Source organism: Danio rerio, chromosome 20 (assembly GCF_049306965.1).
Source record: "Danio rerio strain Tuebingen ecotype United States chromosome 20, GRCz12tu, whole genome shotgun sequence".
NCBI classification, from domain to species: Eukaryota; Metazoa; Chordata; class Actinopteri; order Cypriniformes; family Danionidae; genus Danio; species Danio rerio.
Genome location: NC_133195.1, coordinates 21,476,695 through 21,492,928, shown reverse-complemented (window position 1 = coordinate 21,492,928; position 16,234 = coordinate 21,476,695). Strand labels below are relative to the sequence as shown.

Genomic DNA, 16,234 nt, shown 5'->3' with positions numbered 1-16,234 from the left:
TTTATTAATAAAATCCTTGAAATTTAATCAGTCAAAAAAAACTTTAAATGAGCTCAAATAAATATCAATTGTGGCGTTGCATTTATTATTTTCATTTATTTCTGCAAACAACTGCCCTTTTATTATTTAGGATCAACGATTTCCAATCTGTGAATACATATAGAAAGTTACATGAGTTTTGAATTCACTTGTCTGCATTTTAAAAAGTTTATTATGCACGTATACAGTTGAGAATACGTATACAGTCAGAATTATTAGACCTCCTTTGCATTTTACTTCTTTAAATGGAGTAAAATAAAAGCATTTAAAAAATATTAGCCTCTTTAAGCTATATATTTTTTCATAGTCTACAGCAACGGGGCCTAATAATTCAGGGGGAGCTAATGATTCTGACTTCAACTGTGTGTGTGTGTATATGTATATATATATATATATATATATATATTATAAACTGACTTTTAAAAATGTGAACAAGTGAACTCAAATCTCAAGTAACTTTCTATTAAGAATGTATTTATTTTACTTACATCATTTATGCATATTTAAGTAAAATATCAGTAATAACAAACATTTTGCATAATAATAAAAGTTCACATTATATGGGCTAATTAATGAAATACACAAGTGAATTTCCATACATAATAAAGCAATTAAATCATATCCTATAATGTTTTAAATACCTTGCTGTGATCTTGCTGTGACTTTTTCATTGTCATTTAATGCTATTGTTGATCAAACTATACCTAGCAAGGGTTTTGGCATACAAACTACTGCCGCACTAAAGGGTGGATGTCCATGAACAATGTTGTGGTCAAAAAGGTTGTTACAGTGTCCATCAAAATCAGTGCATTTTTATACAAGTGAAAGAGACGTCAACTGAATTTGAAAAAAAAATAAAATAAAATAAAAAAAATTTTGGAAAAGCAATTTGGACGCTTTCCATGCATGACAAACTTTCTTAAAGATGTGACTGTACTATCATCAAGACTAGGGTTATAAAGGTACGCAATTCAAATCAGGGCCACAATGAACACACACACACACACACACACACACACACAAAATACTAAACCAACAAAATACATACGCAGCCCCGTAACAGCTTCTTAAATCAAGGTAATGAGATCAGGGGCGACTTGGACGGGCCTCCCATGTGTATGTCAGAGAGCACTGTGACAAGAGATAAGGCTCCGGCAGGAAGCTCTGAGAGAAAGGAGGAAAACCCCTTGGTGCAGGAGGTGGGAGTGAAGCCGCCAAGACACAGCACTAGTGAGATCGGCACGGTGCACGAGCACTAACTGAATAATGCACAACAACCAGACATGCACAATCTACAGTACATTGATTTTGGTACTCTTGGTGAACATGAGCAAAAAATAAATAAATGAATAAATAAAAGTTTAACCGTTTGCTTAAAACATCAAAAAAAAAATAAAAAAACAACTGCTCGAGTTTGTTTTCGGATTAAAGTACACGAATTTCTTGAAACCAATTCAGACGATTAATGATGTAGATGAGTTTAGACTGTAGTTTTGGAGACTTTCTGACAGCGAAACCATTGATGTCAGATTTTTGATTTTTTTTGTCTACTTACAGCATTTAAGCAAGAGAGACATGTTCTCTTTTAGGCCGACTTCCGGTTAAGTGGATTTTCTGAATTATTTTGGACATAAGCATTTTTGTGGCAAATCACAGCTCTGCTCTTTTCCATTGTGATGAATGACTGAGTGAGTTTGGCCTGTGCTTTACCTTCTATTTACACCGCAGTGTACATAACACCTTATAACAACATGCAATGCAATACTTTCTCATACGCATTTGTACACAGCACCTGATAACTTGTATATTGATCAAAATCTGGTAACACTTTACAATAAGGTTCATTAGTTAATGCATTTACTAACATGAACTATTCATGAACAACACTTGTACAGCATTTATTAATCATAATTCAACATTTACTAATGAATTATTAACATTCAAGTCCATGCTTGTTAATATTAGTTAATGCACCATGAGTTAACATGAACTAACAATGAACTACTGTATTAACGTTTATCAACATGAATAAATACTGTAGTAAATGTATTGTTCATTGTTCGTTCATGTTAGTAAATGCATTACTTAACATTAACTAATGAACCTTATTGTAAAGTGTGACCACAAATCTATACATACAATTCAACATCCAGAGCTTATTGCATCTCTGTTTAATGTTTGGCGTATTTTCTCATTTTTACACTGGAAGCTTCTGTAGCCAAAAACAAATTCCTTGTGTGTGTAAAGCACACCTGGCAATAAAACCGATTCTTATTCTGAAGACAGGAGGTCAAAATTTAACAATTTCCTCTTCATAGTTACCCAGGTGTTTTAAAAAAATAAATATATAAAAATTAATAATAAAAAAATATATAAGAATATACTTATTATTATTATCAATAATTTCTATTTTGCTAAATTTTTATCTATTTCTGTTGTAATTGTATTTTAATTTTATTAGCTTGCTAATTCATTTCGGCGGCAATGTTCAAAAATTGGGGAAAAATATACAACCTTGATTATACAAAATGTTTTGTTAAAGCTTGAGAAAATAATCACAAATAAATGTAAAAAAAAAATTATATATATATATATATATATATATATATATATATATATATATATATATATATTTATACAGACATATGTACACACATACATACACACATACATACATACATACATACATGCATACATACATACATACATACATACATACATACATACATACATACATACATACATACACAATTAGTTGTTAGCCCTTCTGTGAATTGTTTTGTTTTTAAATATTTCCCAAATTATATTTACCAGAGCAAAGAATTTTTCTTTTCTTTTTTTTTCTGGACAAAGTCTTGTTTTATTTCAGCTGAAATAAAAGTTGTTTACATTTTTTTACAGTCAATATTATTATAGACATACAATAATTTGCCTAATTAAACTAATTAACATAGTTAAGCCTTTAAACTGCACTTTAAGCTAAATAATAATATCTTAAAATATATCTATTAAAATATTATGCCACTGTCCTCATGGCAAAAATAAAATAACTTAGTTAATAAATCTATTATGTTTAGAATTGTTGTAAAAATTATAATTTCGCAAAAAAAGTAATAAAATAATAATAATAAAGTAATAAAATAAATAACAAAACAAAAATAAATAAATAAATAAATAATGCAGGGGGGGGGTTAATTTTTCTTACTTCAACTGTACATACTCATCTCATATGAATTAATAGGGGTGGCAATAATTTTGAAACAAATATTTAACAAAATGTTTACATTGGTTCTCAATTAGAGCATTTCTTTGTTAATATTTTGAGCAAAATTTTAAACCAAAATATTTTTACCACAGCCTCCTTTCCTCATATTAACCAAGGGTACCAACATTAGTGAGGGCACCTTCTCCCCGCTACGACTAATGAGTTTACAATCATGCGTATGCAGGGCATCACGTTGTCCTATTGTGAACACAGGATGCTTCTATGAGCAGAGGCAAAAATCTTCCAGCGGCCGTATCGCCACACAATGCTCACATAAACAACGCCCCCTCGTTGGCTTCCTATGCAGGCCTAACTGCCCCGCGTTTACAGGGCTCGCCACCAGCCCTTCGCCACACGGCCTCCTGGGATGCCATTGTGAGCCTGTTCAGATTGGTTTTCAATCCGGTCGATGAAGTCCCTACAGAGTAGGACAATAACAAACTGCAACAAAACGATTAGCGAAAGAAAAAAAAAATTAAAAACTAGCGCACTGCCGGCACTTCCAAATTCAAGCGAAGCATGAGCCGATGCTATTGTGCTGCTTTCTCAGTAAAAAAAGGCGTTTAGTCTGGGTCTTCAAGTACAGATTGTGTATGTGCTGCAGGTCAGAAAGTACTATGACACAAACACTGAGGTGACAAATAAAAGGGTCAAGGAAATTAAACTTGGATGACAAAAAATATCTGAAAAAAAAAGGGATTGTAAATTATTAACTGTCAAAGCTCTAAGATGGAAAACATTGCTGTTTTTATATAAAAATAGAAACTGTTCTTCAGTTTCCAAATATTTTAAAATCATTGTCAAAACTGACATTACACATTACATTAACAAATGCTTTCTACACACTAATTAATGCATTAGATTTCTAAATGATCATGTGACACAAAGACTGAAATAATGCTGAAAATTCATCTGTCGAACTAATAATGTTGTATTAAAACATTAAACAATAAAACTTATTTTATTTTAAGCCATAATATTACAAAATTTTTCTCAGTGAGGATAAGTCACTTCATAAAATATAAGCCTAAAAAATTATAAACATTTTAATTGAAGTGTCATGTATTCTTATGCCACAAACCACAAAACATTAAATAATTTGATTTAGTTCATTTCAGACTCCTAATTAATCTATAAAATTTCATATAGTTTTCAAATTTAATCTCTTGCATAAGCACTCGCAATATCAAATGAGCTCACTGTTGGGTAATTCTATACCCACTGCCACTTAGCAACTAGATCACTAAAACTAAACACAAACTCAAACAGGTAGTTGCCCAAATAATTTGTTAAAAAAACTATTTATTTAGATAACACTTCCTTCAAGGCAACAAGCTCTTCCTCTATTTCAGGTCTGTCATCAGACAGAAAATAAACAACTATTATTTAGTCTTACCCTATTTTGTTTTTGGCAACTTTCTACTTTTAAAGAGTTACATTTGAGAATTTTTATGTTCTATTTGGCTTTTTATTGCCAATGTGTGAACAGTAGTGAAACCTAAAAAGCAAGACCTTCCTTGACCCACTAGGCTGTTTATGAAAGCCTGTAGACTGATACTTATGTGAAGGACATGGGATGTTTTCGCAAGGAAAATTAAAAGCATTTTAATTAAAATGTCTTTATTTAGGCTACTGAGCCTAAAGGTGATATTTAAATGTTTATCAAAATGCCCAAGTCAATAGCATGGACAGATTCTGGATAATCATAATCGGCATGTCATCGCAAAGGTATATTTAAATTAGCACTGCAGTATTTAAATTTTCTGTGATATACATATCAATACGAATATAATTTCACAAGATGATTTTTTAAATCTATTTGGAAGGAATTCATAATTTTACATAGTTTAAGATTTTGTTGTAGAGGAGTAACATGTTCATAAAATAAATTAATATATAACAACAAATATAAAAAAATGAAATAAGCTGTGCTTTAGGGTTTTCTGCAGAATAGAAAAGAACAGTACAGATGTACTGAAACTCAATCAAATATAACATAACTGATAGTCGTCAATGTATGAATAATAAAAAAAACATCTTTGCTAAAATGTATAACACCTTGGTTTAAAATCTTTTTACATTTTTTACATTATGGCAAATTTCCACTGAGCCATACAGTTCAGTACAGTATGATATACATTTACCTCCACTGTCAAAGGTCACAAAAAAGCATACTGTATTAATACTTTGACACCATTTTCAAAGGAGTTCACTTTGGCTGTTTCTTAATTGCAAGAATGCAGAGAATGGACTTGTATTATTGTGAAGACCGGTCTTGCCATGCCACCTCGGAAAAACGAATTTTGGAGACCGCGAGAACAGAGAATGTGGCCTGTGAGAAATGAGATGCTGTGTTCTTCCTGATAGTCACATGACCTTCACACAATTATTTAAACATTACAGCATTCATACAACCATTTATTGTTTTTCCCCTTTTTCAAAATAAATACTATGCATAAACTTACAAATGTTGCACAATATAAATAAAACAGATTTTAATACGAATTTCAGCAATAACTAGCCTTAATGCCTTTATTAAGATTTTAATGGTTATGTTTACTTTGCCAGACACATTTAGGGAAACTCCTGAAACAAGTTATATCTCTGGACTTTAAAAGTAAATCCATATAAAATGCTGTGCTTCAGTCGCAATGACTTCTAGAGCGAGTTTGGTGCTCAAGTCTGCATAGGTGCATCCTCAATATCAAGAACACATCCCGTAACTTTCACGCATCCTCTATTCTTGCGGTTTTAAGTTTTGGAACTAAACTTTGGTGGTTGATGATATTACAAGAAAACACGAGGACACAAAATTGCTGAAAAACGAATATTGAAAAACAGCCCTAGTACAATAGAACAATACCAAAAGGTGGAGCTAGAATCACAGCTGCACAGTATTTACATTTACAATTAGTCATTTAGCAGAGGCTTTTGTCCAAAGAGAGTTGCAACTGAAAAGGCATTCAGCGGTTCAACAAAAACAGGCAGCACGCACAAAACTCGCTCGAGAAGTCCCAGAAGTCATTGCTGCCGAATAAAGGAGGTGGGAAGCCAGCATTTAATATGGATTTATTATTAAAGTTAAGAGATAGAACTTATTTGTCTCAAGAGTTTCCCTAAATGAGACTGTGAATGTAAATATCACCATGAAAATCATTATGAAGGCATAAACAAATTAAGGATGCTAATTTGCTTAAATTCATAATAAAAATTAGTTTGATTTGTATTGAGCAACGTACATTTGTAAGGTCTTTATGCATAGTATATATTGTGAAAAAGGTTAAAACAATTAATTGTGTGAGTGCTGTAATGTTTAAATACTTTTCCATTTAAAACATGTAAAGGACCATCTGGAGGAACCAGGGAAGAACACGGCATTTTATTTCTCACAGTACATGTTCTCTGTTCACGTGGTCTTCCAAGTTTATTCTTCTAAGGTAACTTGGCAAGACCGGTCTTCACAAGAACGCAAGTTGTTCTCAGCGTCCTTGGAATTGAGAAACAGCCTCTGTTAAAGTGTTAGAGAGATAAAATAGTGTGCTTTCTGCAGGTGGTTTGTCAAGTTCACTCACCTGTATGAGCACACTTTGAAATTAAAATTATTTTGGGGTTGGAGTGTGGTGAGGTGGGGGAGGGAAGAGGGGTCTTGGGTTTGCTCACAGGAGTTCAGGTGATCGTGAAACAGATGGGCTTTTAGTTGTTGTTTGAATGATGTCAGTGAATCAGCAGTCTGTGTGGGAATGGGAAGATCATTCCACCAGAGTGCAACATTAAATGAAAAGTTTTTGGAAAGTGACTTAAAACGGCTGTTCGACATGAAGCACGGCTGCAGCCGGCAACCGATGAAATTATATGAGCGCAGGCGGAGTTGAAAACGGAGCAGTTAAGCTGGACACTTCGGGGCTCAAAGTTGCTGCATTCATGATAACCAATCACATGGAGTGATCATTAATTTATTTACTGGAATAACAAAAGATTTACTGTACAAATAAAACAGAATACAGTCTCTACAAACTATTGTTCATTTTTAAACAAGGGAATTATAAATTAAATTTAAGTAGCTTATAAAACAAAAGCATGAAAAAAATCAGGGGAAAATGAGAGGGCACAAAAAAGAAAATAAATATCCACGAATTGGCCAATTAAACATAAAACAATAAGCACAAAATCTAGTAGTTGAAGCATCAGTCTTCAGATGTTGAATGGTATGTCGATACTGTTCCAATTTTTGTTAGAATATGCTAAAAAGAGGTTTACATTTATTTACTTTACAGATATAAAACTTTAACCTATAAGTGTAAACCCCAAAACTGTTGTTGTGATGACGTCTTAAACAATGATTATTTTGGAGAATGAAAGCATTTTTAAAAAAGCACTTTAATCCAAAAAGATTAAACAAAAGGACTGAAATAAATGAGCTACACTTCTATCATCTATTTTTCTCATTAATATTTTTTTTTTACTTCATTTGTTAAACCTTTATAGGGGTGTCAGGATCAATGATAATTATTTTATTACAAGTCTGTGTTACTTATGGAGTTAATATTTAGGCCATTTACTAAATTATATCATTTACATTGTTTATACAATATAGAGTTGAATACAGTAGTCTGTATAAAATAGGCAGAATAAACCTATGCAAACAATCTAGACATTATGAACAAATAATTCAACAAAAGATGATACTGCAGTAAAATATCTGTAGACTTTTAATAAACAATATGTGTACAAGTTAGAGAGGGTATAAAAAAAAAGTTATTTGTTTGTTTTGAAATTTGTGAGACGGAATTTGTCCAATAATAAACCTGAAACACATGTGGTTGCTGTCATGTGGTGAACTCAGCCAATTGTGTAACATCAGTGTCGTCATTGCAGCTCCTTTAATGCCACATGTGACACGTTGCGTCGGTGCAGCATCAAGCCGGACAAAATTTCTAACCGGCATGCACTGCTTTAAGACAGATTTTAATCAGTCAGCGCAGCACTGCATGAAGTCGAACGCACCAATAGTGTTTCTGCGAAGGTACCACAAGGCAGGGAGGGGATGTGGACTATTGCCATATAGAGAATTTTCAAACAGCGCGTGCAACAAGTCAGGAAGCACAAACTTTTAAATACACAACAGAGATATGAATTCCTAATGAAACAGTGACGGCGCATATTTGTCGTCTTGTGACAAACAGCCATACACTAATAAGCAAGAATAAAATCTGCTATATGTTCTCTATTGCTGTTTACCAGGGCATCTTAAAATGTTGAAATTGCAAGTGGTGTCTCTATTTGCTTGTGCTTCCTGCATGTCTATATTTGAATAATGATCTTAAGTTCACAAAACCTTATTTATTCTTTATACGAGAATGACATCATTCAGTGCTCTGGCATACACCATATTTACCAAAAGGTTACGGTTGGCAGTGGAAACGCAAGTCTGGTTAGGGTGACCCTTATCTAACCAACTTAACTGAACTGAACAATACCGCCCAGTGTAAACGAGACATTACTAAGGAGAGCCGCCACAAGAGCAGTCAAAGTAGCTGGATGCCATTCACTTTCAATGTGAGCCAGCAGGGAGCTCCAACGAAAGTGGTGCGGCATGTTTTGGATAGTGTGGGTCATCGAGGAGAGTTAAAATCAGGTCAACGTTTTGTTAATGAGCTATGATGCAACCTATATGAATGCAGTCCATTAAACTTTGATTCCGACCACATTAGTTCACAAGCAAATTGAAAGCAGGGGCTGGTTATTGCTATGCTGATTTCCCAGTTTGTATTGAAGACCAGGGGCCTGTTTCAGTAAGGAGGTTCAAACAACTCGGAGTTTAAACTTGAACTCTGAGTTGATTTACCGAGAGATTAAAAACTCTGAGTTTTCGGTTTCAGAACAGCTGATCTGAGTTGGTTCAATCAACTTTGAGTAGACCAACTCAGAGTTAAGCGCGCGCACCGTGACTATAAAAAGGCATTATCAATGGAGTGCAGACATTACGAGTGACTACGGCAACATCTTAAAAAAAAGAGATCAGCATTTCTTTTTCAAGCTGAACTTGATGTTCTCATGCAAAGTTATAGCAAATATGAGTGTAAATATTTAAAATAAAGCAACCATCAGTGAAACAGAAACAGCGAGGGAAAACAGCTGCTCAATTTAATGCATAATTTTTAATTTTAAGTATTTAAACATTTTAAGTATAATAAAATAAGTAATGTAATGTGTGACATTTATACTTTTTTCTAAACTTTTATACACTTTTATCAGTTTTAATAGATTTAACAGCGCACTTGTTCTGTGTCTGCCTTTTTATTTATCAAGTGATAGAGGTTGATATAACATTAAGAAGGTAAGCAGTAATAAAATAATTTAGACAGAATAATAATCCCATTAATCTAGTAACAGTGCATGTCAAAGGTTAAGCTAATTATTTATGAAAAAAAAGGACAAGCCTCGTACGTGACTTTGTTCTGTGTGTGACAAAAATGTAGGCAATAGCTGTGTTTCCATCAAAATATAGGCTATTACATAAATTTGTGCAAAACTGGAATAATGCCTAAAAATAAAGCAGCGTTTTTATCCAAAGAGTCGAAGAGAACACAATCGTCACTTCCTGATTAACTTGCGCCAAATATCAACAGTAAAAACAGAATTTACTGCGGCAGAAGAAGCTGCATCAATGATTTTTTATTTAATTAATGTACCTGAGCCTCAGAAGACAATTGACACAATGAACACGTGGGGGCGTTTGAAGCCAGACGCGGAGATCTTGACACGCTCCAGATGCTCGGAGGTAATTAATAATATACACTAATAATGAAACAGTAAAGGCATTTTAGATTGACTAAAACACCATTTAAGATGTTCTGCAGTGTGCTCAGTCTGCTGGTTTGTTTTTTCACACACATTTTTATCATCATCTCTAACAAACCATTTTTTAATGTACATACTGTAATTTAAGTGCACTTCGTAGTTTATGTGCATCTTATCAAATTTTTATGCACATCTCCAAAATGAGCTCTAAAATAGGTGTGTGGAAATGTAAGGCTAATGCGAGAAATGCCGCTTCATCTTTAAAAAAGGGGAGGAGACCGACAGAAACTCAGAGTTTAGAGAATAAAACCTGCTCCGGACCAGGTTAGATTCACAGAGTAAGTTACCACGGTAACTGACTCTGAGTTAAAGTTAACTCTCTTTTAGAAACAGGCTTGACTTACCCTGCTTTCTCGAGTTTAACAAACCTGCCATTTTGAAACGGAAAACCCAGAGTTTCTCTCATTTCAGGGTTAAACTACTCTGAGTTTTCACTTAACCTGCTTTCTGAAACAGGCCCCAGGGCTAGCAAACTTCTATAAAACAGCACGCTGAAATTAGATTAGCACTTAAACAAGAACTCAAAAACCTTAAAACACAAACAGCTTTTAATTGGCTTATTTTCTTAGAAAACCTGTAAACATGTTAAGACTGCGCTCTCGCTGGTGGTGCTGTGAAAGCACAGTCATTCGCAGGGTGGCCACAACTAATTCTAATGCTCGTCAGCACCAGTGTGAATGCACGATTAGGGTTGTAAACTAGTGCTTAGTTAATTTAATTTTAACTATACATGGCAAATCCTGTGACATGACCATTTCAGATCACACGGATGTTGAAATAATGTATTGTGCTCCCAATTAAAGTTTAAAATTCTCCACTGACAATACAAGAAGATTTAAATAACTGTGTTTGTTTTCCTTATTTATGCACATACTGTACACGGTGGTAGATACACGCAAACACCAAAATATCCAGCCTTTATAACAATGAATAGGAATCAACATACAGCACAACACTGTCTCTGCACAGCAGCCAGAAAACAAGCCACGTGCTGCATGTCATGACAACAGCAAAGCAGCTCTGAAGCGACATTTCGTTTACGAGCCAAAGCTTAAAACCTAAGCTCACCTAAAACTATTCTTCTGCAAGCCCTCGTATTTCCTTGTGGAAGATTACCAAGAACTAAACCACAAAAACACTGTAGATTTACATCACAATAAAATGAACAAATGCTTGGTCCGCTTATTTTAAAATAAAATTACAATGCCAAATTCAAGGTGGACAAACAAAAAGAGCTGGTAGCACCCCTTTAAACTGAACTATTACAGCCACATAAGCCAAAAACTCCAGTAAATAATCCCTTCCAACCAACTTCTACAAGTTTGGAAGGTTTGAAGGGATCATCAGAAATTCTGTTTTTTTACTTCCATCATGTACCTGAGAGATGATGGGGAAGGCAGTTTGATCGTGCCCACCAGCACCGCATCAGAAATACACTACCTGATTTGACCACACAGGCAGCTGACAGGACGATGGGGTGAAAGAGGAGAGAGCGGGTGCAAATCCGTTAAGGGGATTTAAGCGGGATCCCTGCCTACAGTGACTCATGTGTAAAGTCAGGCTGCACGCTATCACACGGCTCATTATCGGCCTGTAACTCGCTGCGAGCGATCAAATGAAAGCAGAGGTCAGTGGTGCTTACAAGTGGGCTGGACAGTAAGGTGACATGCAACCTGCTGCAATAGCTCCGTCACATCTCAATATATATTATCCTCCCATTCTAGGCAACTTTTCACAAATGAATAAATAAATAATATAGTAGTCATTCATTCATTTATTTATTTTCCTTCGACTTTGTCTCTGATTTATCAGAGGTCACCACAGTGGAATGAACCACCAACTATTTCAGCATATATTTTACACAGCGAATGCCCTTCTAGTCGCAACCCAGTACTGAGAAACACACACACTCATATACTACGGCCAATTTAGTTTATTCAGTTCACTTATAGTGCATGTCTTTGGAGTGTGGGGGAAACCGAAGCACCTGAAGGGAACCCATACCAACACGGGGAGAACATGCAAACTCCAACTGGACCACCGTGCTGCCCTTTTATTACACATATATAATTAAAAACAGTAGGCCGATGTGTTTGTAATTAAAATACTTAAAATATTTGAATGTAATTTAATACTTAGATAATATGAGAACTGGCAATTCTTTCTGCGGTGGCGCCCCCTGATAAATCAAGGACTAAGCTAAAGGAAGATGAATGAATGAATAATATGAGAACTTTGATCACCATGGACGACTAAAATGAATTTGACCATAAAAAGAAATTACATAAACACTCATTCTGAATACAATGTGCTCATTGAGAACAATAGACAACTGTTTCAGAGTGGTTTAAAAGACCATATTTAAATTGGCTAAATTCAACAAACCATAAAATCCTGTGTTTTGCTCTTGTGCTTACTTAACTATATCATATGATACAAATAAGACTTTTTTGCCCCAATATTGTACATTTTAGATCCATATAATTGCATTCTGTAGACTGCATGGTGTGATCAGTATGATATGCAGGACGAGCTACTGTACATGAGTCTGGGGTGGGTGTGATTAATGCATCAAAAACCAATGCGTTAATGTTTTCCATAACTTATTAATATAATTAGTAGGGGTGTAATGATACACTCAGCTCACAATACGATGTGTATCACGATATAATGTTCACGATTCGATATGTATCACGATATTTGGAATAAACATTGAAAATTAAACTGAAATGCAAATTTTACCAAGTATACTATTTTTAATGTATTTCTTTTGTTTCAACTTGTTAAACTGAACCTACTTTAAGAAAATAAATTAAACAGGCCTGTCTCTGGAAAATAAAACAATTTAAAAACTTCTTAAAAAATATTATTGAAATGACAGAGACAAAATTAAGGAACAATTTAAATAAAGGTGCAAAAAAAATAAGCTTTCTATTCAATTGAATTTAACAGTAAGAGCTTAAGGCTTTGCTTGGCCACTTGCGTTTTTTGTGTGTGCAAAAAAAAAAAATCCACATTTCCAGGTATTTAATTCATATTTAATTAAATTCATTTAGAGATATCTCTAATTACAATTGTGACAAGTCAAAACTCATTTAGAGATATCTGCAAATATTTTTCAATGGAAGTCAATGGAGGAATATGACTAGTCATAATATATTTGCAGATATCTCCAATCTGATTTCGTACTAGTACAATTGTAATTGCAGATATCTCTAATTGTCATTCTGACTAGTCGAATTATAATTATGACTAGTCAAAATATAATTAGAGATATCTCTAAATATATATTTATGGATAGTCAGAACAAAGTGATGCTAAAACGGCTTGCCATACGCGCGCGTCTATCAAAGTCCGCCCTCTGTAGTAACAGCTCACAGTCAGCTCACGTCATGTGTGATTTTGCGGCGAGAACATTATATGAAGACAGAATGATATTTTAGGGTGAATTGTACCTTATAAATACAGTGTGTGACTCTTTCAACACCATTAGGAGGTATCCCTGTCGCTGTGCAAAGTATGTAAATCACTGTGAAGACTTTAAAACATAGGATGTTTGACCCAGTATGCGTGACAAAGCGGACGAGTCTAAAGCAATGACTGTACAACCGAAATGTTGCCAGACGTCTGATTTTGAGAGGATGGGCCATCCTCTATTTCAGCTCCACTCATCTTGGTCTGCTAACATTACTGCTGCTGCAATCTGAACTCACGTGCGACAGCAGGTGGAACGTAGCTCACGTGCAAACAGCTCAACTAATAAGAGAAAACGGACATCATATCGTAATCAAATCGTCATAACGCCACGATGCATATTGTGACATTTTTGCATCGCAATAAATCGTACAACGATAAATCGTTACATCCCTAATAATTAGCACATTAAACTTACAACACTCAGTGTTTCTCACACATGGACTTTACTTGGGTGGGCCGCCCAGATGTATTAACTGCTGCCCAAATATATTTAGGGACACTTTTTTTTAATATTATTATCATCCTCATTATCATATTTTTGTATCCGTCTAATATAACCAAACATCCGCGAGCGATTAAGTAGTGGAAAATTCTCTCATTTACACATTTCGTTCTGCTCGTTCTGTGGGTGCAAGACCGGTCAACACTCCCACAAGACAGTCTCACGTGCTCTGCAGACCCACAGAGAACCGCACCTTTTTGTGTCCAGATGGCTTTTCTAAATCTGCTAAAATGTCAGGGATTTGGTTTTGGTTTTGTTTTCTAAACTGTTGCTAATTTTATGCGCACATCTGCTAGGGTGAAAGAGACATTAAATAATTAGTTCTTTAATCTAAACAACTCAGAAAAACTTTAGTAAATACTCTGAGAGGACAAAACGACAACAAAATGGGCTGCAAAATATTTGTACACCATTAGCAATGGGTAATCAACTCATTTGCCTTATTTAAATAATCTACACATTTAATTCTTGTAATTTGAATTTTTAGAGACATTGTGTTTTATTGCTTTTTCCGTCATTTATATTTCATTTGCTGTAAATGTTATTATTTGATGGTGAATATATTGTCATCTAAAATGCTTTGGCAATATTGTACAAAATGTCACGCCGATAAAGCAACCTGAACTTGAATGAGATAGAAAGAAGCATATTTTACCTGTCAGTGGGTGCACATGGCCCCTGAATAGCATATAAGAGAAATAGTGGATTTATATATTTTCTTAAGCTTTAACCCTTTGAAAACAAAGTTTAAAATGCTGCTTTATTAGCATATAGTTAACTATTTATGTGCTGTGGTTAAAAGGTGTGTTTCAAACCTGTTACCAAAGCTAGTATATTTCAAACCTGTGGGAAGCAGTAACACTATTAAAATGCTTTATTAAATACTGTCAGTAGTGTGCTGCATGAAGAGAAGAACACATAAATATCACTTAAAGCTAACCAAGTCGGTCAACTGCAAATCAGTGAAAAAAAAACCCTGCAAAACCTGCAGGCAAAAATCTTTTCTCTACTATCTAAAAGACTGGATTTTGCCTATGAAAATTCACCCCATAACAGTTAATATTACTATACCATAACAAAAAAGGAGAGAACTGGTGCAATTGGTGCAATAAACATAATGGTATGACTACTGGTGATTGTACTTAAACTTACGGCTGGGCCGATAAAACGGTATCGTTATTATTGTCGGACACCATTGTCAAAAATGATTTTTTAAAAAAAGTTTGGTATGAAGCGCTATAGTTTAATAAAATGTGTCTGTTGAGCGCACGCCTTAAAAGAAAGGCCAATAAAGCTTAGAGTTGAGTTTAATCAAGGAGCTTAAATTGCACACGTAAATAGGGAGACGCGCACATGCGGTGCAGCGGCGTGCACGCATTTTTCCAGGCGCACCTAGTACAAAACATCTCAACTTTCCAGATTGCCGCATGGGTGCCGCAAATCATAGAAGTGGAACTAACCAATCTGCTTCACAATTTGTATGGAATGTACACATTTCAGTAACAATGATAGACTAAATTGCCTCAGACACAGCGTACCCAAACAATGCAGTGCTTTTTTACTTTTCTCAAACATGACTGTAAATAAAAAAAGGATGTCATCAGAGCGGCTTTTTGGTTTCTTTTCTTCTGCATCCCAGCCACTAGCACCACATCTGAAAGATTTCTTTAGCGTAAAGGGTAATTTTGTCAAACACCTTCACAATTTGTAATGCTGCAATATGTACTTGTAATAATAATAGTTGGTTCCTTGAAAGCTCAGATTTTAATTATCATGAGGTGTTTTGTTTACAGAGTTTGAGGTTTACTGTTTCATTATTATTGACATTTTACAGATCTTGATCTACCTTAAAGTTTGCTTTGATTGTTCAGTGTTTACACTTTAGCATTGATTGCACACTTTGGAACATTTACCTATCAAGTTTAAGAGTCTCTTTAACACATTTGTTTATCATAAGAAATAAGAAATATTTGTTTGTTTGTTGAATATTAAAACCATTTGCCTCAGTAATGGTGGTAAATTAAAATAAAGTGGTTGAATAAATACAAAAATCCTAATATTCAAAAGATATTCAATAATCATTGATACTA

The 16,234-nt window shown here is 34.4% G+C and overlaps 1 protein-coding gene across 1 annotated transcript in view; it reads right to left on the bottom strand.

Moving 5' to 3' along the window:
- Positions 1-16,234, bottom strand: part of pinx1 (PIN2 (TERF1) interacting telomerase inhibitor 1) — a 51,818-nt gene that overhangs the window by 23,585 nt on the left and 11,999 nt on the right.